The sequence below is a fragment of the Cygnus atratus genome, chromosome 2 (assembly GCF_013377495.2).
Source record: "Cygnus atratus isolate AKBS03 ecotype Queensland, Australia chromosome 2, CAtr_DNAZoo_HiC_assembly, whole genome shotgun sequence".
Classification (NCBI taxonomy): Eukaryota; Metazoa; Chordata; class Aves; order Anseriformes; family Anatidae; genus Cygnus; species Cygnus atratus.
Genome location: NC_066363.1, coordinates 150,405,492 through 150,427,504, shown reverse-complemented (window position 1 = coordinate 150,427,504; position 22,013 = coordinate 150,405,492).

The following is a 22,013-nucleotide window of genomic DNA, read 5'->3' as shown; positions in this document are numbered from 1 at the left end:
CAGAAATACCCCTACCCAGCTCAAACCAAGGGGCATATTCACCCAAATAAACCAGGCAGCTCCCTGCCCCTTTCCCTGAGCTAGGGGGGAACTGATGCTGTCCTTCCCCCCATCACTACACACATTTATGCTTCCCTCCTGTTCACATGAGCAGGGAAGCTCGTGACCTTGCTCAAGAATAAACCTCACAGCACCCTCTCAATGTGCTCCTTCATTGCAAGGAGCATCCTGAAGTCCACAAGGACCCTTCCATGGTGAGTGATGTAGGCAACAAACATTTCTATGCCACGGTGATAGCAGCACACCAAAACCTTGGATGGACTGTAAGGAGAGGGAGCAGAAGTGAGCAGACACAATTCAGATATACTGAGATCTGCTTCTCAACTAGAGGGCCACCAACCATGGAGCCTTACCCACCAGCCATGGAAACCTTGAGCCAAGACCCAAAGCAACCTTTACCACAAAACTAATGCAGTCTCAGGAAAAGAGGATGGTACTTATCTGCTGCCTCCCCCAAGCAACATCCATCCTTGGAAGCCTCCCCACAATCCTTGTGCATGCCCTGAAGACCTCCCTTTGCCTCCCCATCACCTCCAAGTACTACAGGTGCAGCGGGTGGACAGCCTGCAGGCGACACAGCCACTGCCAAACTGCTGCTAACCCATAAGAGATTTCCCTTCCCCAAGCTGGGCTTGATCTGACGACCTTTTTCTCCAGAAATTGATGGAAACAAAGTTGTGCTGCCAGGGAGCCTCACAAAATTTGCTATAAAAACACCCTCAGACAGCCCTCCCCAGCCCGTGGCATGATCATTGCTGTAGCAGGTGTAGGACCCATCCCACCTATCCTACAGCCATCCAAAGCCTCTGTATCTAGCCTAAGCCAGCTGGCTGCAGGCACGCCACATCTGATTAAACAAAGGTGGCTGCAAAATTGTGATCTGCATCTGAACAAGTCAGCATAGACTCCTTTTGCAACTGGGGAAGAGCGTGCCAATGCAGCCAGAAAAGCTGAGGGTGCAATCCATCTCATCAATCACCCGACCAATTGCTCCTTAACCCCGCTGAAAATGTTGATGAGGGACCCCCAGAAGCTCTCCAGAGCAGTGAGCTGATGGCAGCCTGAGCCCACCACCAGCCTCTCCTTAATCCAGGATTTTAGTCCAGTATCTGGCGCAGTGCCGTGCATCCAGCATACTGAGATGTCACTGTCCTCACCCACTGTGTTTCCAGAGGTTAATCCCCCATCCCTGCAGCAAGGGGAGGCAGAGTAGATGTGCCACGTTTCAGCGTCCCCTCCTCATGCTCTAGCTCTCCCAGCAACTGAAGATGGCTTTGTGCTAATACAAAATGATGAATAAGGTGCAAATGCCCCTGCCTCTGAGGGTAGCAGCCTTGGGCAGCAGGGTGGGTTGGAAATGGGAGCAGAGACATCTTACAGCACTCCATGGAGATTCATTTCACCAAGGAGGGTTATCAGAGCGTACAAGTCGGCATGGTCCATTCGGCATAGCTGTATGAGCAGATCGCAGTAAAACACCCTGAGACTCCAAGAAAGAAGATGCTGCACGGACAGCTAATTTGCTCCTAATAGTGCGTTCACCACCGGCAGAAGTTAGAGACTGCGAGTGCTTCATGAGCCATTTGCAGTAACATTTGTAGGCATTATTGAGTAACTCAGGAACTTAATTATCTTTGGTAAAATGACCTGTGCAATTTAAAAACCTATTTGGACTCTGGGTGCCATGGGAGATTCAGACTCTGATCTAGCTGCACAGCAGTCAGGAGCTGGAAGTTACCACAAAAGTCATTCACATCGCTCAAATCGCCCTTTCTACCTACCCACCAAAACCACAGAAACACACCCCAAAATCTACCTTCCCAAGCAGAGGGAGAGAAGCAAAACCCTCCCAGCAACCTCCTTATCCACCTCCTGCTTGAGCTTCCCAAACAAGAGCAAGGGCACGCATCCTCTACCAGGCTCAGCAAACTCTCAGCGCACACACACTGAGCATCTAGAGATGTAAAACACACATATATTTAGGGAAGTTATTACGCTTCTCGGAAACTTTGTGCAAGTGTATTATTTACGAGGCTGAGCAGCAGTTTTTAGAGCCCGTAGGCAGTTCGGAGCTTGAACCAAGAGGCACATGCACGAACCGACTTACTAATAATGGCCCGTGTGGCTGGAAAGCCCCTGTGTACCTCCCGGCCCCGCACCGCGGCACGGTGACACGCCTGGGTGCTCGATTTGAATACGCATGGTCAGGGGGGATGCACCAAATCCTGCCTCCGAGCTGCAATCCTCACCCCAGAGAGTGCAAGCTGAGCAGGGCAGGGGCTGCCACTTTCGTTTCTCTGCCTCAGAAGTATTTCCAACGAGCCCTGGTTAAAAGCATTCATCGGGGTGGATTTTTTTTTTCTTTTTTGTAGATTTTTTTAAGCACAGCATAGTAGGAGGACATGCCTACAGCAAAAGACCATGCCAGTAAAACTCCCAGTGACCTTACCCTTGCTGGCAGATGACACACAATCCCTGGGAGCCAAATTCCCATCCCATCCCCAAAGAGCAATGCCAGGTTACCACTCAGGACAATTCTGTCATGAGATTTAGTCCACACCACGCGAGTATCTGATACAGAGTCTAAAGGGAGAAGGTCTTCTGGGCATTTTCTGCTTTACTAGCAAGGAACCTAACTGACCCTGTGAGATAAGATGTCATCCAGGGGCTTCTGCTGCACCAGTTGTTCCCAGAGCCAGCTGCAAGGCTGTTTAATTTTGCTGCACACCCAGGACACAGCTCGCTACTGCAGCGTGCTTAAAAGCCTCAAGGATGAAAGTTTCCATAAAGACCTCAGCAGAAAGCACTGTTTAAAGTGGATCCTGCATCTGTGCTTGCAATGACTGTAGGAAAGCATCGGAGACCCAAATCACAGCATCAGGACGCAGGCACAGATCCTCAAGCCTGATTTCTCTCCTGTACTATAAGGCACTGGGCTTTACCTCATGCTCACAGATCCTAAAGTCTGATTTCTCTCCTGTATTAATGATCTGGGCTCTACTTCATGCTTACTGCAAAAACAACCGCAGCACCCGACGTGCTACCACAACCCTGCGGGCAGCTCCTGCCCCAGGATGGTGCTGGCAAAATGTGCACGAAGCTTGTGTCGGGCTGTGTAGGATCACCGTCCAGCATCTTCACGGAAAATGAGCTTCTTCAGCAGTTTGAGCCATGAACTGCAGGAGCTGATGCGCATCCAGGTGGCTTTTGAAGATCTCCAAGGATGCAGACCCCACAGCTTCTTTGGGCAACCTGTGCCAGCACCCATCACAGCACAGAAGTGCTCCTGGTGTTCGGAGGGAGCCTGCTGTCTGCCAGTTTGTGCCCAGTGCCTTTTGTCCTGGCACTGGGCACCACTGGAAAGAGCCTGGCTCTGTTGTCATTGCACCCTGCCTTCAGGTATTTACAGACATTGATAAGCTCCCACCCAAGCCTCCTCGTCTCAGCCCAGATCCTTCTGCATCTCCCCCAGGTTTTCCCCTTGCTCGTTACTCCTCTGGTCTCCTTGCCTGCTGCCTGGAGGCCTCCCCATGCTGAGTGCTGCACTGAGCAGACTAGAGGTGGAAAAGCCCTCGGTGTTAACAGGCAGTGACTGCATGGGGAGGATGCTGGAGGGTGATGCCGGGTGTTTCTGGAGGCAGGGCTATGCTCAGGGGTGCAGCTCCAGCAAACTTGCTCATTCTGCCCCAAACACATTTACTCCCCTTACTTTGATGGGTCTGAGTGTGTTGGGTGCAATTCGCGCTGCAGTCAACGGGATTTTTATGCTGCCTGCATTGGAGTCTGCATTTCACCCTTAATGAATCAAATCAACCCACCCTTAATGAATTAAATCAACCACACTGAAGCAGCAGTTGTCTTACCTGTCCTGGACCTTTGCGGCTGTCCTGCTGGAAAAGGGGGTAATGGCTCTGGAAAGAAAACAAAAACAAAACCCACAAAGAATCGAGGAAAGCCACTAACCACATCTGTTAAGAAGACAAAAACTGTGTGTTGTCCTGGAGAACAGCTACACCACTGTGGCCTTTCGATGCCAGCTTTCGTTTTAAGATGGCATCTTGCAATGCGGCTTGAAGTGACATGAGCTGCCCCATTGCCTGTATCCCCTCAAGGGAGGCAAAATCTACTCTGTGAGCTGATTTAGGTGGGCAAACCAAGGGGTAAAAGGTCCCAGAGAACCAAAGAGTGTCAGTGGGAAAGCACGGGGGGATTACAGTTCCTGGCTCTTGGTAGAGAAGTCAGGCTATTAGAAAACAACATGCTCCTCTCAGCTGCACAGCCATCAGTATTCTAGCATGAGTCATCTGTAATACTTATCTAATGGTGAGTAAGCTGCTCCTGCCGCTCATATTTTCCAGATATATCTGCAAGAAAACAAATGGGAAGAAAATATCAGAACGTGAGAGTAAAGAAGTAAAAGAAAGGGCACTGGGAGGACACCTGGGATGGGACCTGCGCAGCGAGACAGCACACAAAGCAGAAGAGAGGGATGCAGCTTGGGTTGGGCTGAAGAAACAGATACCACAAGGAGCAAGAGAACTCTAAGAGTCCATATGGGTACCAGTGACGTACCACCAACAGTCCACATCATGCCCCTTCTTGTTGGCGATGCTACAGCCAACATGGATGGCAGAGCTTGTATGTGATGCAGCATTGTTTGGAGATCGGGACTCTAATTTAACACAACCTATGGCATCTGGTGGATGATGCCCATTGCCTCCGTGTCACAGGTGGTGCTGGGCAAGGAGTCCTGGAGCATCAGCCACAGGATGGACAGAGCCTGGTGAAGAGGCTCTGCAGCAATCTGGGATCAGTGCCTATAAAATCCCCATCCAGCCCCGTGGAAGGTGTGGAGAGATCCCAAACAACAGCCGTGCTTCCCTTCTAACCCTGTTCTCAGGAAAGCTCGTATAGCAGCTAAATTGCAAACATTTTCATCATGCAGATAATGAAAGAAAAAGACAAGTCATCTTGTTTCAGGTCTCCGCTTGATCAAAACAATCCTGAACAAGCACGCCTGCTCGATCGCACCCAGCAGGACGTGACCTTTGCGCTCTGGTGAGCCACAAGAGCCAGGGCAAAGCCTTGGAGGACTTTCTCACCGGGGAAATTGCTGGTGGGGAGGCGGGGGAAATACCCCACGGGTCTCCTGAGGGGGCTGAGTCATCACACGGACCTCGCATAGCAATTTCGGAGGGGTAGCTGGCGATGGGGTGGGGGGGGTGGGGGGCACAGGGGAGAAAACTCCCAACACCTACGCAGCTTCACATGACAGAAAGGAAGAGAAAACCCTGGCTATGAATCACTCGTGCCGCGCTGTCTTTGCGCCCTGCCCTGCCATCTCTCGCTAAGAGCCACCAAAGTGTGTCACACGGGCTGCCACCAGATCTCATGGCTTGCTGGTCTCACAGCCCGCTGTGCCGGCATGGTTTTGCAGGGTGATGAGCATCAAAGGTGGGCAAAACACATTTCTACCAAGCAGAGCTCTGCATGTGCAAACAGTCACAAATCTTCCACCCACCCAGCACGGGAGGCAATGCAGGTTAGGGTCTCCCTTTTCCCATGACCAAAGCTTGCTGACAGCCTGCATCGCTCCTGCCTATGGCATGGGGACCGATCCAGCACTCAGCACCAAGCCCTGAGACCTTCACGCCCAAGCATTAAGTCCAAAATGGCCACCTCCATCTCCTCCTACCTGCTGGGACTTGAACACAAAAGCTCTGCCATGGCTAAGACTTACAAGATGGCATTTCCCTGACCCACCTCCTACACAATCATAGAATCATAGAGTCATTAAGGTTGGAAAAGACCTCCAAGATCATCTGATCCAACCATCCCCCTACTACCAATGTCACCCACTAAACCATGTCCCTAAGCACCACGTCCAACCTTTCTTTGAACATCCCTCCACCACCTCCCTAGGCAACCCATCCCAATGCCTGACTGCTCGTTTTGAGAAGAAATGTCTCCTCATTTCCAACCTGAATGTTCCAATAAAATATAATGGGCAGCAATGTCAACACAATGTAGGTTTGCTTTCACCAGGAGATAATCTTGATGGGATGAACTTCATATTCTTGGATCCAAATATCTTCCTTTCTATAAGGACCTACACATGCTTTAGGAGGGCCTATTGCTACAACCCAGACTCCAACCATCACCATGTGATGCCAGGTCAGACCCACGTACAGTAGGACCTGGGTCATGCTGGTAACACCTGCATCCAGCCAGGCTGACCCACTCATTTACAGCTCTCCTGACAATGAGAGATTTTCATTTCTACACCTAATTCAGACAATGGGCTCAGGTTTGCTTCCAAATTTTATATATTTATTTGTTTATTTACTGGAAAGGATGGTCTGGAAGGTTCTTGCCTCCTTCTGTCCCCCAGCTCACATCACCATGGCAGGGGCTTACAGCCCAGCCGGTCTCTGTGGTTGATCCAATTCTTCCCAGACACACGGAACTAAGACAACCCCCCTGTCTGCAGGGCTGAAGGAAATGCAGGACTAGAAGGGGGCTATTAGGGGTGTTAGTGGGGGGCCCTGATGTTGAGCAGAGTGGTGACAACCTGCACTGGGACCAGTTATGGCCACTGGGCTACTCTGCATGCAGCCAGGGGAGCCAGTATCACACTGCCCCCCCAGCTGGGCAACCCCCTTTTCCTTATCTGTCCCAATGCTGAGGGCTCTCATAAGCCAGGCACACGAATTAACCCAGCTGGGAACAAGCTTGGATGACTTTTTACCTTCTGTTACATTTTGTTTGAGTTGGTGTTTTGATCCAGGTCACCACAGGGCCACGTGAACCAGGACAAGGGATGGGCTGGAAACAAATCTGGGAGAGGCAGGCAAGTGGGACCCACCTCTTTGGCATCAGCACCCTCATGCCAGGTGACAGCGGCTACGCACCCAAAGCGTCAGACAGTCACCTCATCACTTAACCAGCAACCCTGAATTAAAACCAATTCCGCTGTTTGAGTGCAGGCTCTGTATGCGGACAGCCATCTAGAAATAAAACCAGGCCAAGTTATTCTCTCCTGAATCCTCAAACTCATTTTCATTATATACATTTCCTTCCTTCTTTTTTTTTTTTTTTTTTTTTTGGCTTCCCTGGGGCACCAACTCCATCTGCACCTACATCAAGCAAACACACAGGCCCGCCCAGAAGCCAAGCGAACACCTTGCTCCCACCACTTTTATTAGAAAGCTTCTCCAAAACCTCTCTTCAGTTAAAATTAGAAATTTTCTTCCAATTTCCAGCCTAAGCATAGTCACAGCAGGTGATACCCCCTACTCCTGAGCCAATGGTGTCCTTCTCTGTGAACAGGTCACCCGCTTTCCAACATGCTTGGACAGCAGGCATCTTCCTGGCCATCCTCTGCTTGCCATGCAAGAGCAGCTCTCCCCTCCCAGCCCATCCCTTCTGCCTTTTCCCATCTGAGCTGATCATCATGGACATGCTTAGGGACGTGGTTTGGTGGAGGACTTGGTTGTGTCAGTTGATGGTTGGGCTTGATGATCTGAACCGCCTTTTCCAACCTAAATGATCCTATGATCATCCTATGATGCCACGATCCTGTTCTACCGGGACGTCACAAGAACTGGACAGTCAACAGCCTGTCTCGGTAGCGTGATCTGTACCCCCCATCCTCAAGGAAAGCTCCCCAGCTTTCCTAAATACACATCTGCTACTCTGAGATCTTTCTAGCAAAGTCTTTTGCTCTAGTTTTTGGACTTGGGGATTTTTTTACGCTTTTTTTTTTGTTTTCTGAGAACGCAAAATTGCATATGCTTTTTAAATGGCTAAGTACACAATTCATAGGAAATCAGTATAGAGAGGGAGAGAGGAAAAGCCACCACATTCTACTGTCAAGATGCAAATAAAGCACTGAGTGGGAATCAAACTGACCACAGCTGCAATCTAGCCACAACCATGCTTTTGCAGCACGTGTGATACAAAATTAGACACAGATTAGGAGACTCCTGGAAAATAAAATAGGACCATCTGGTCAGCTATAAAATATGTTTAATTAAAACAAAAAGATGAGAGGACTTTCAGACCCAAATCAATTGAAAACTTGGTCTAATATAGCGTTTAGCCCAGTCCGTTTTTCAGGAAAAAAAAAATCAATGATTATCTATGTAGCAGCCTATCACAGCTCCATACAACTCTACTGGCAAATAAACTCAGTCTTATTACAAGATTACCCATCCTTATTACAATACAAAGGCAAACAAATGTGCACGACCAGCTTCAGACTGTGGCTCTGGAATTTACAGAAGTAAGGAAAAATCAACAGGAGCCTAAATAAAGACCACGGGTGTAAGCATACATGGCTCGTGCTGATTTTCAGTGAACTAGCTTGCCTTGCAGGCGTGTGTGCACAGTTAAAGATAACTATCTTGATGTATTTATATCAAAGATATGTATTTATATCAAAGAGAGAGAGAAAAAATCTTGCATGCAAAGCACGGTGACGTTTGTGCCGATCTCGAAGATCGGGAGGAAAACGCGTGGTGCTCTCACCAGAGGTCAGGGCTCTGGTGCCGATAACCTCCCTGACGTAGGCATCTGCTGAACGGTGAGCTCACTTGGCTGCTCCTACTACTTCTGCTTTATACACCCTGGGTGCCAAAGTCACATAGCAAGCATGCCGTGAGGTAACACAGCATTGCGGTCACTTAGCTCCTCGGTTCCTACAAGCCAGAGAATATTTTTGGGCCCTTAATTTTGAAGTCTGGAGTCTGGATTCTTAAGAAGAAAAAGTGCAAAATTAGTCCGTTCCTCTAAAGCCCTAATGTGGCCATTTGTTTAGATAGCACGTTTACCCTGGAATTGGTGAAGCGTCTGTGTTTTTTTTATGGAGAAAAATGATAGTCACCGGTGGCATATGAGTTAACTACTGCTTGGCATCACCTCCACGGTTAATCTACTCCTGGCATCTGGTCTGGCTGCCCAGCTTCACCCAGGTGCTCCACGCACACCATCCAACCTCTACAGCAGCTACTAATTCTCGTGTGCACTAGGGGCGTAAATACAGCCGTCATCCACGATGTCTGTAGCCACTAATTAAATTTCCGGCTCTAGGTAATGAGAGATGCTATCTGTCTTCGAAAGCAGCAGTCTTGACTCAGCATATGGTGGAGAGGGAGGGATGGTGCTCGTTCACTTTCTTCAAAGGTCAGCAAGGTAACGCCCCGGAAACCCTGCAGTAACACCTCGTTCCTAACGAAGGTACAGGAGCTATATTTATGCAGCTGCCTGAACACAAGAGCTACAAGGACACGTCTGCTCAACAATAACCAACTTGAAACACGGATGTCTTTTATTAGCTCGACTTTTGTTTTGTACGGCTTGTTTCGGAAGAGCGTACTCCTCTGCGGGTGGAAGCCGAAGACTATGGAAGAGAGGTTATTAGGAAAGCAAATTACAACGATATGTCTACTCAAGAGGGTTAAAAATAGAGCTGGTGTATTAATAGATGGAGCACAAAACTGGGATGCTGAAGAAGAAGATTTTCATCTCAGGGGCAGCAACATCCTACACGATCTTGGGTAAACCTCTTAATCTGCGTGTTTCGGTTTTACAGGTTACAAAGCAGTCAGAAAAATTACTTATCTGAAAGGCTGCATGGCTGGATTCCTCAAGGTCTGGGAGCACTGAGAAAGCCCCTGCGGTATCTCCACGCAAGTGCAAAACACCACAGTGGTGGTTGCATTGGTGCCGTGACAATAATTTTATGCCGTTTGTGTGTCAACTCAGGTGACGGTTCCCAGAAAGCTGTAACATTTACCCCAGCTAGCTAAGTTCAGTAATCGGCAATCAAAGAAGCAGAGGCTTTGGAGCTGGTTTCCATCTGACCAGTCATTGCTGGAGCAGAGCAGCAGGCAAGCCCTTTGTGCACCAGCTCTCGCACTGCGCCGATCTGCAGGAAGGAAGACCACTGCGAAGGGGGAAACGTCTGAGTCATTCACCCCATGCAAACCCCAGTCCATTTAAAAATCTTATGATTTGCATCTAGCTAATGACCAAAGACACTGAGACTTTTAAAGACATAACAAAACATTCTGCCTTCCTACCAGACAAGCGTGGTCTCAGCCCCGCACCTGAGAGAAGACAGAGAAATCAAGCCCATTCTTCTCCTAGTTTGCAACCTCTCAGTCAAAGCACAAAGGCAAACAGGTCCCTGACTACTCTTCCAGGCTCACAAATGCCACTGCCGTGCTGGAGAACTTCTCCTGAACGCAGGTCTGGCAGCAGAAGATGACACCAACCGCCAGAAGAGAGCAAGAACATCACAAAATCACATAACCACAGAAGTGCTGAGGCTGGCAGGGCCCTCTGGAGGCCACCTAGTCCCACCCTGCTCAAGCAGGGACACCCAGAGCAGGGTGCCCAGGAAACATGAGGACCCGCAGTTTTTGTCTCAAATTCCTGATGTCCCAGAGAAGCTCTGATGGCCAATCCTTGATCAGACTTGCAGAGGTACTACTGCACCCTTGCACTACGCTGCCTGCCCTGCCACCTCCCCAGCTTCCAAACTAGTTTTGTATTTTTTCCAAAATCCACACCACTGGTGGCTGCATGCAGGGTAGCCAGCCGTGCACAACATCGTGCCCACCCATGCAAGCAGCAGTTGCATGGCCACAACCCTGGCACTGCCCCAGGATGCCCAGGAGCAACCTTGCTTTCTCCTCCCTGATGTGAATGCTGCACAACAGCATTTAAAAATTGTCTTTAATGACAACACAACTGCTGCACTAGGAGACTTGTCTCTTAACACCCCTAGTGCAATATGCCATTGTGAGTGAGAAAAGGGGCAGAAAATTCGTGCGCTTCATCATCTGCAGAGCATGCTGTTTATTTATCTTAAAAATAGAGGGTCTGTGTCTGAAAATGAGATGATGCAAAGCCACAGTAAATGAGGGAAGTTATCCTACCTTTGCACTGATATAAAAGAGATAAGAATCTGCCCTTGAGTGTTTTGTTACCTTCTTCTCAAGAGTTCAAGATACTAGAAAAAAAAAAAAAAAGGCAAGAAAACATAGAAGCCATGAAAGCCACAAACCATACCAGTTTCAATACAAACAAACAGGGATGTTTTCTTTAGCCATTTTTACCATGACAGGAGTGAGATAAGCGGACCATTCATACGAGTATTTGTGAAAATAGCTGCAGGAAGATAACAAAAAATTGAAGTTATTTGTTAGATGTAACTGTCAGTCATCATCATCCCAGGCTGCGACTGTTCACATTTCACCTCTCAGAGGAGCAAACCAAAACACCAAGCAGCTCTTCAAAAAGCCGACACATGCTGGCCACACAAGCGGCTTTCTAACCCAGAGCGGTGGTGAAATCCTCCCCAGCTGGGAGGATGAGAATGGGATGGGTAGGAATGAAGACAGGAGGGAGAGATGGATGGGACACGAAAAGAGCAGCCTCTTTCTTGCACCGTGCTTCCCCTCCTTGCCCCTCTCATAGTGCCAGGGCACCAAATGCTCCTGATGCCTGTGGTGTTTTCTAGCATATGAGCAAAATGCCATGTCCCAGGATGTCAGTGTGCAGGTGGGGGTTTGCAGACGTGAATCCAGTGCGTGGCTCAGCAGGTTTCCAAATTCCCATCCAGCATCACTGACACAACCAGGGATGCAGTGCTGAGGCCCCACAAAGAGTCTTTAACAGCGGCTGGGAGCAGGACCAGCCCGTTACATTGTTCAGCTGCATGACTGGAGACACTAGTGCTTGCAGAAGGAGGCCTTTGTAATAACCAAAACAGGTCATTCCTTATGTCAAAACTTATAAAATAAAATAAAAGACTGGAAAAGGCAGAGAAGAGCTCATTAGTAAGGTTCCTAGGACCACAGCCACGCTGCTGAAGAAAACATTATGTCCAGCTGGAGCTTCCCTCCTTCGAGACCTTTAAAAGCCACCTGGATGTGGTGCTGGGCACCCTGCTCTGGGTGTCCCTGCTTGAGCAGGGTGGGACCAGATGGGCCCAAGAGAGCCCTGCCAGCCTCCAACAACTGGCAATTCTGTGATTATAACTCTGTCCATTATCAACTCCGAGAAACGCAAAGGGTTTAAGAGCCCTGGGTGGCCAGAGGCAGCCCCAGCTCCCAGCTGAGCCCCAGGTCCTGGAGAAGACCCAGCTTGTGGCTGAGGAGCTGGGACGTGGATACAATACCCGGCTTGGCTGTGCAGTCATCTTCCTGGATTTTGGGTGGGCTGCTTAACCTCTCTTAGGGCTCTACAGCAGAAAGGGAGATATTTCCTCTCCTCTGCGTCTTGTTGATTGCAATTCAGCTCTGGGGTGCATGGGGACTGCACAGCGAAGCACTCAGGTCTTTGCTATTGATCGAGGCTTAGGGGTTGTACTCTGCACAACAGAAATGGGAATGCAGAAAGAAAGCAGAACCGAGTTATGGCCCTGGAAGGAGCAGGAACACACCTGATGCATGATTTTTTCTTCTTTTTTGATCACATGGAACATCTTCAAACCCATGCCCTAAATTTTTCTACAATATCTCCAAGTTCCTTTATGTCAGGCTAAAGCGATTCATTGCGATGGAAGTGTCTTCTGAGGCTGATGCCCACTGCATCTGATGGACCAAAGGACTTTTATCCGTTTGAAGGTAGATCAAGGCCCTTCCAAGCAAATCACTCATGAAAAACACACTGAAACTATATAAAAAAAGGTCATTTAAAAATAATAATAACCACCTAACTCATAAACAAAGTAAAATTTAACTAAGAATAGGGAAACCCAGTGCTAGGAAGCATTTAACAACCTTCTGCTGCCAGGAGCAGCTTACAGGGGTGGTGGGCAGTGGGGGGCTCAGATGCTCCTAGGTCCCTTGCAGTAAGGGACAACACAATCGGGAAGCACCTTGGGCTCCAAGGACCTGGGAAGGAAAGGCCACAGCTCCAGTCACTTGCTAAAATGGATGGTTTACTACAAAATAAAGAATTGTTTACATGATTCTCAAAGAGAAGCAAAAAGGAGAAGTACTGTAGAGTCTGAGGAAATAGTGAGCATCTTGCTCTTATGAGTAAGAGACTCGAGTCTACAACGAGATTATTACAATATTTTGAAACAGTGCCATAGAGGATAAATTTGAGACAGCACAAAAAGGAGACTGTGCTACTGTATCTGATGCACTGAAAGTCCTGAGTTTAATAATAAATATCTTTGTGATTTATTTCCATGAGTGACACCAGGAGGGCTGAAGACCAGCCGCCCAGGCACAAGGACGAACTACCACCTATTTAAATGAGCTCTGAGCAAACACAGTGACAGGCGCCAAGAGAAAGCCCATGGAAAGATAAGTCAGCAAACGTCACCTTCCTACGTAATGATGCTCGAGTCCCATCTCATTTGTCAGGCAGAGCTGTTTCCCAGGGACCTGGGAAATATCCCAGGGATATTCCGAGGGAGCATTTCTGTAGGTTCACAGACACTTGTACAAGCCTTAGCATTGTGCACTGATCCTGCAGTTTGTCCCCCAAGTTGAAGCCAGACCTGTGCAGAGGTGAGAACCCCCACTGCTGGGTTCTTACATGGCCAAAATAGCTGTGGCTCACGTTACAGCTGAACTAGCAAATAGAGCTGAATTTTTTTTCATGGGCAGTGATAAACACGGAGAAAGGGTGAAAACAGAAGAAAAGGGGTGGGGGGAGAAAGGAAAAAAGATGAAAAAGGAAAAGAAGGGGAGAAAAAAAGAAGACACTGACCAAGGATGGAAAGAACAAAAAGATGGGGTGGGGTGACATTATAGCAAGGCTGAGGCTCCAGTCCAGCCCACTGGCGCTGGTCACCTGGCGCACTGCCCGCTAAGGGACAGGTATCGCATCAGGTGCCAGCTCCCTGGCACCTCCAGCAGCCGGGCTCTAGTCTGCCTGCTGCACAGACAGCCTGTGATCGTGTTTCAATCTTATAAATTATTTAAGTCAGATATGAGGAATTGGAGACATTAGGGATGGAAAAGATGTACTACTCCTTCCCCTGGGGAAGGGAGCTGGATCCATCCCTGTGTCACACTAGCAAGGCAGTGATGCTCGGTCTCTCCTTGGGAAGCTGTTTTGCTGCCCAATGCCCCTGACAGGCTGAATTTCTTTATGATAATTTTGCATAAATTGCATTTGTTTTAACCTCTAATTCCTTCTGCCTGCCATTACCACCTTCTGCCTGCATCCTCTGGAGTCGCAGAGCATTGCTGGCACGCTTCCCTCTTCACAATTCTGGTCTAAGGTTTTCAAAAGAAATGAATCATTCTGCAAACCCCAATGAAAGACACTTTAAAGAATAATCCAAAGATCCAGTATTAAAAAACAATTCAGGCTGATTTTGAAAATCAAAGACCTGTCGCTAGAAGCTCAGTCTTCCTGCCTTTGCCTCCCAGAAGGGGAGGGCAATAGCTGGCTGGTGATGTGGTCAGCACACAAATATTTCCTGAGCTAGGGTCTGACTGCTCTGCAAAGCTACTCCTGTGGCACAAAAGGAAATGAGTGACTTCAGCGCAGCTCCGTCCTGCATCCAGCGATGCTCCACCAGCTGCAGCTCGTGGCACTGGGCAGCTCTGAACTCCAGGGCACATGGAAGAGCTTAGAGGCACAAAACAAGCCCTCCGAGCCTGGCATCATATTTTAAGAGCCCACTCCCTCCTGGCACCTGAGATAGAGTATGTAAAGTGTGTCAGGCTTTGAACTCCACTGTAACTCACCTCCTCGCCAGAACTAACATGGTCTTTCTGTTGGCTGCTGGAGTTGTCAATAATTCCCTCGGTTACACAGCTTCATGCAGATGAAAGGCTGATGCTGAGAGCCATCAAGACTTTCTGTCATTTTGGTTCAGATTAGGCAAGCACTTACACACGTGTGTTTAAATGACTGCTGAAGTCACTGACGCACAGTTGCACGTGGTGCGTCACTGAAGCAATCAAAATTCAACTTTTTTTTTTTAGGATGAAAAGGCATTGAGAATCTTAATTAAAACTGAACAGCAATTACCTAAATTAGCTGCTCATCACTGTTCGCCTGACTTGTAACGAATCAGGTGGGAAAGTGATCAGGTACAGACTGATTTGAGGAGAGGAACTCACCATTAACCCTGGAAACCAGGGTATCCCAGCCAGCACCAAGTGCCCAGCACAGCACTTGCGAGCAGCAAAACATCGCCTTTTACTGATTCCCCTCTGACAGGCACCATTTCCTGACCTGCTCAAAATAAGAGGGACCGAGCTGTCTGGTTCTGCCCTGGGGAGTAACACAGTTCTTCTTGCTTGTCCTTCTTGTGCTGGTAACGCCCCAGCCACAGGCTGGAAGCACTTCCATCAGCCCCCGGGAGCGTGTGAGTTGAGCCCAGCCAAGGGCAATGCAAGAGCAGGTCCCAGGTTGACTGTGCCTTAGTGACTTCTAGAGAAAAAACACCTCAGCTGACAAATATGAGGACGGTTTTGTTGTTTCTTTTCAAACTGTCAGGCCTGCTGACTCAGGCTGGGACATGAAGCAAAGAGGGGAGCTCTGCTCATCACCTCCAGCACCACTTCCAGAAACTCACACTGAAAGTCACAGAATCACTAAGGTTGGAAAAGACCTCCAAGATCATCTGGTCCAACCATCCCCCTACCACCAATGTCACCCACTAAACCATGTCCCTAAGCATGACATCCAACCTTTCCTTGAACACCCCCAGGGACGGTGACACCACCACCTCCCTGGGCAACCCATTAATTTAATTAATTTAATGCTTGAGATGCACAAATTACGGGTACACTGGATGCATGCTGTGAGTATGTGAGGTGATTACTGTGGGCACGGGGGCTGCATGCCATGGGTGTGGGGTGTGCATGTCGTGGGTATTGCTTGTAACAAACCCAATTTGACCACCAGAGCGACTGAGCAGCGGGTGAGGTGGCCATGCTGGTGGGTTGCCCCAGCCAGGATCCCCATGGGGCGTGCTGCTTCCCCATGACAGCCCCACCACCTCCATCTGAGGGAACTGATATTCACCACAGGAGGTGAGGAGACGGGTAATGGGGCAAAACCTGATGGCAGCACATCGCGTGGAGCTGGCCAGGAGCGAAGTCCGAGGGCCGGCTGGTCATCCACCGCTGCGGAGCCCTCCATCCCGCCGTGACCTCAGGGGATGGGCAGCGGTTGCTCAATCAGTGGCACAAGGCCGAGGGGTGACAGGCCCGGTCGAGGTCTCTGCGGTGGGGCCGGGTGACTCAGCACTATTCGGGGAGGAAAATGGGGAAGAGAGGCACTGTAGGGAGGGTGACCCAGCCAGAGGGTGGTGGCACAGGGGAGCTGGGAGCCTGGGCTGTTTGCTGTAGCTGGAGTCCCGGTCTGATCCCCAGTGCTCTCACACAGACGAGCCCACCCTGCTCTCAGGGAGGCCCAGGCTCCATCCACCACAGCGCAGGTTGGAAAAAGGCAGGCGGGTGCCAATGGCAGAAGAACCTCTTTGTGGAGGCCTCCGTGACACAGTGCTGGCCCAACACCACACCATGGAGGGCTGGTATCTCCACACATCTCGCAGGGTGCTGCAGAAGCTGTGGTGGTGGATTCAGCCTTCAAAACAAAGTGATCCTCTCACCAGTACCAGGCACAGACCCACCTCACATGCTGAAGACCCACCCTGAGGGCTGAAGCATGGTGGATGCTCATGCTGGGGTCTTCGGCCTCAGTGCCCTCACCAAACACTGCGTGGTTTTCAGCCTTGTATCAACCCAAAGATTGTCTTGTCCTGGACTCGTGGGATTTGACTTCCTGCTGTGCACTGTTAGATGGTCGCCACAGGCCAGATTAAAGATGGTTGTAATTACAAGGTGAGCAAAATAACTTTTTATGGTCAGAGAAAATGCAAAAAACATTGTTGCTGATTCAGAGCTGCCTCTCCCTGAAACCCATCACATGGAGCTTGGCCACGCTTGTGTGGATGGTTTCACATACTGCCCAGGAAAGCTCCTAGGGATAAAGTTGCCTCCCTGGGCAGAGCACAGCTTGAGGAAAGGCCAACCCATTGACAGGTACCCCCATCAGAGCTTTGTACAGACACACTGCAGAAGCTGAATGCCCCATGCTGCCAGTCCCACACTACAACACCTTGGGACAGGCAAAGAGAAGGCAAAGAGAAGATGCTGTAAGGGAAGAAGCTGCAGGGAAGAGCAGCTGTTTCTCCCTGTCTCTCCCCTACCTGCTATACACCTGGAGAATAACTTGAATCACAGAAAACTACCAGACGAACTCAGAATAACACAAGAGAGAAAGGGATGATAAGGATGAGGAGCCAGGTGGATGGAGAAACAAAGCTGTATGCAAGCTGTAAGTATGGAGAAAAACTTCTCCTGCTGGTAGAAGGGGATGATTATCCACAACCCCTGAGGCAAACAGACAATCCTCAGAGCATCCATTTGCAACCAAACCTTGACGCAAGCTCCTCTGACCTACAGACACAAATCCATTTATCGCCGGCCAGGAGGCTGGACACAGAGGAGCAGTGTCTCTGAGCTGGGTGCCAGGGCCACTCTCTGATTCAGCAAAGCCCTTGATAAGAAATGTCATCATCCATTGAGTAATTTTAGCCCGAGAGATAAGAATCTCTATCAGGCTCAAACATATGGCTGGCTGCAGAGCATGCAGCAAAATGAGACGGGTAATTTATTTGCTTGTGCTAAGAGCACTTCCAGGCTCAGAAAAGCTGATGCAATGAAATAATAAGTGCCAAATTACACTCCATTCTTCTTTAGAGACCTGAAAGAGGCTCCTGAGAGATACAAGAAGCTCATCTACGCTGCCCAACAGCAGCATCCCCTCTGAACATCAAGCTACCAGAGAGACACCACCACCATACAACCAATGAATGCTGGGCTGCATGCGATTTTCTAAGGTCTGTTCCTCTCATTAAATCCTACTCATTACACAGGAACTTACACCCACAGACATGCCGGCTGCTTGTATGAAGTGCCAATAAATACTACACAGGGGAGGAAGCTGAGGGGTTAAGTGACAGAATTGCGCAGCACTGGCAGAGCCAGGGGCTGAACTCCAGTCTCTGGAGACCAGCCCCGGTTGTTAGAGCAGTTTAAAATTAATGGCCTGCAGCACTATCCATGCAGTCGGTGCTGTGATCCTCCAGTGCCAAGTTCAACTTAGCACCTATGATTTAGGCGACTTAGGCTAATCCACAGAAACACGATATTGGGCCAGGCATTGCCAGCCTTGGCAATCAGCTGCTGGGAGAGCAACAAACTGCCTACCCTGAGCTGCAGCCACTGCGCCTGAGCCATAGGGGCAAAGCGAGGACACTCCGCAGAAGCACTTAATGTATTTGCTGATTGCGGGCAGGATGTGCTGGAGAAGGCTCATCCTTCAAATGCCTCGGTTCTTACACTCTCCTCACTCTCTGGTGGTTACCATCAAGGATATAGTGAACAATACTCTGTACAGCCACTTCTGTTCCCTCTCATCTTCATCGGCATGGCTGTTACTCAACATGTACCACACACTCCTTCACCATCACCTTCGAAAGGAGGAATTTCACTCTCAGACTGAAGATTAACACATGAACTTCCATTCCAAATCAGAAATTCAACATTAACCTGCAAACATTTTGAGTTGGTGCTTCCAAGAAACTGAGCAGCCCTAGACTTTGAAAGCATCCTTCCTCTCTCTGATTCAAACCCACTGCAGAAATGCAGTGGCTACACACTTGGTCACGGACAGTCTATTCATTGATGTGAAATCAGTGGTGCATCCTGACCAGCAGTATCTTTCCATCACCAGATCTACCAATGTCATCGACATTTTCACTAGAAATATCAGCAGTTAAACCAGAGACTGAATGAGTCATGGAGATTAGAAATTTCTCACTAATACTAAAAGATGGGCCTTCCAGCTCAGTGCTGAGGCACAGGGGTGAGGGTGAGCAGGGGAACTCTGATCTGCAAAGAATGAGGGGATTGTCATCTCAGGGGTGTTCAATCCAGCATCCTTCATTACTGTCAAATTTATCAGACAATGTTAACATGACAATACGGGTCTAGATGTGTGTGCTGACAGGGCTTTCACTACAACATCATACACTGCAACCTCAAAGGATGAATCTGATGAAAAGCATGATTCACCTTTTTATTATTTGGTTACACTGTCACTTTGAGCCTTATTGTCTTTCCACCCTTACTGCCATGCAGCCTTCATGTGAACCAGCTGGACCACACAATGCCCATCAGAGGAGAGCCAAGTACCCACCACAACCATTGAGCAGGACAGAGCAAGCCCAAGTCACCCCCCTGCAGACTCAGGCACCTTTCCCCTGCAAAGGACCCTTCCAACACACAAGAGCCCACAACAAAATCAAGGAGCCATGACTGTTTACAAGGAACAGTGTTTGCAGCAGGAGGGAATTAAAAAATAAATCAAGATTCAACTTTCTTTTCTGCAACCAACATTTTTCAATTCTCCAATGGTGATAAATCGAAACCAGGCAATTTTGCTCTATTTTTCCCAGCTCCCACATTTCTCCTTTTGTGTCTTTGGAAGAGGCAATGCGTTAAGCCCAGTCATTTCAGCTCTCACTGTATCGCATCAGTTTGGAAAAGACATCACTGCCATGCTCTGGAGTTGGAGCTGCAAGCAGTGCAGCTGCGTGTGAGGGACTTGTCATCCTCACTTCCAAAAATAAAGCAGCTAGTTCCTCTGGCATAAAATAAAGGTACAAAGCTTCTTCCAGTAGTGATATATTTTATTGTGTGTGTGTAAGCAGAGACGCTTGAAGAATTAGGTTTTGGATATGTGGACAAGTAAGACTGTATGGATTTGGTGATCATTTTTACATAAGGCCTGCTGAAGGGCCTGCTGGCCTTTGCGATGGGTTCTGCAGAGGCAGGCACAGATGACACAAAGTCTGAGAAGTGGGCAAGGGAACAGGGGGGAGGCTGGAGGCAGTACGACAAACACTCAACTAGAAACCAATGTCTGCACTCATCCCCTTCTTGCCTGATGGATATTGGAGCAAGGCTGGAAGGAGGGAAAACATTTGGCTGGTTTGGGATTTTTTTACCTTTGTCGTAAAGCATCAGTCCCAGTCTGGAGGTCAGGAAGCTGGTCTGTGGGATCATCTCTCCTCTTTCCTCCTGTATCATCTCTTGTGCACTCTTCTGGGCAAAATCCATTTCTTCAAAATAAGAGCTGCACTCCAGGCTTTTCTCCCTACAAGCACTTCTGACAGCAACACAGCACAGATTTTAGTTGCTTGTGTGAAGCAGTCAGCTCCATCCTTTCTTCTCGTGTGGTATTGGCGATACAAACTTAACACCACCCCTTTCCCAAGGTCTGTGGTGGGGTTTATGTGGAGAGTTCAGAATGTCTTTCCAAATACTGTAATCCAAGCCAAATCTCAGCTTGTCAAACTTCATCATCTGAACAATGGATGAACCTATAAAGAAAACACAATTATGATATCTGGATTGGGACAGACTGACAAACTTTCAGATTTCATACATTATTTTTGCTAGTGTTAAAAGAGCTGGGATGTTTACCACCATGGGAGAGTAATGTCTGGTTCACCCTTCAAGGGATACCATGACCTTACAGTAGCCAACAGAAGGTACTAGTCAAACTGAGATGAACACAGGATGTCAAATGAAGCTGGGGGAATAAACAAAAACAACTCTATCATCCTTGGAGGGTTTCAAGATCTTTATTTTTTTCCCACTCTAAATGAGTAAAAAAAAAGATGAAAATGTTGACATTTTGAATGTTGCTAAAATTCAGACTCATTTTTATTGGAAGCGCTTTATTTCAATAGCTAGAAATTTTGCCTTCAGTGTCATGAACTTCTACATTTTTCATTTCAACTTTTAAAGAGTCAGTTCAAATTCAAAACAAAATACGCAGTCCAAAAATTTAGATGGACAAATCATTAACCAAACCTCTCCGAAAGATTACTATCCTTTTCCCCAAAAGGAGTGTTTATTGAAACCAACTCTCTTGAGGGTGCATTCAGGTTGAACGTGGTGGCACATACATTAGTGAAAAATTTCCAGTCAGCTCAAATGCTGGCAAAGGAAATATCTAGCTACTTTAATCAAATTAAATGTGTTTTAATATACAATGCAGTAGAATTAGTTTTCCATGGAAATTTTACCCTAAAAGAATTTCTGTGCTAAACTACACATTCATATAGACTAGCAAAAAGACATCACTGTATGTTGGTTAATACTAAGGCGAAATTGTTCCACTGGGTATAATATAATTGTCCCATGAGAAGGCAGAAAAATCTCCCCAAACCAGATCTAGATTAAATTCTAAGTTTTATCAAGAACAGCAGTTGCTTGTCTGCGTACAGAGCACAGGCCAGACAGAAACAGAACTACAACATCTAGGTTCTTCAATGGGAATTTTAAGAAACTCCCGGAATTCCTCCTGCTGACAGTAGCCAGACAGATGTAAGAAACACAGTCCTGAGAAAGAAACAACAAACCTTCATCTGCTTTAAGAGGACACTTGAAACGGATGGAGAATCAGCGCAATGGAAAGGCTGCTTTGGATGGCGAGAGGTACAGAAGAAGGAACAGGCAGCCCCATCTCACTGGGAATGGACGGCAAACAAACTCCTATCCAACAAGGAGGACTACCGGGGTGAGAGACACAGAAGTCAGGTCTATGAGGCAGTTGAGAATAACCCACAATTTATCCTCATAAAAGATCTCTTTCATAGAATCTTTTAGGTTGGAAAAGACCTTTGAGATCAAGTCCAACCACTGCCCTGACCTACTGAGTCTCATCGCTAAACTTACTACTTCAACAGGAGCAAGTAAAGAGCAGCACCACACAACTAGGTTCTGTGCATAGTAGACCTTGGAGGAGCACCTGGGGTGACTTGAAACAACTCCCCCTGCCACACTGCTGCAGCAGCATTGGCACCAGCACAGCAGAAATCAAACCAC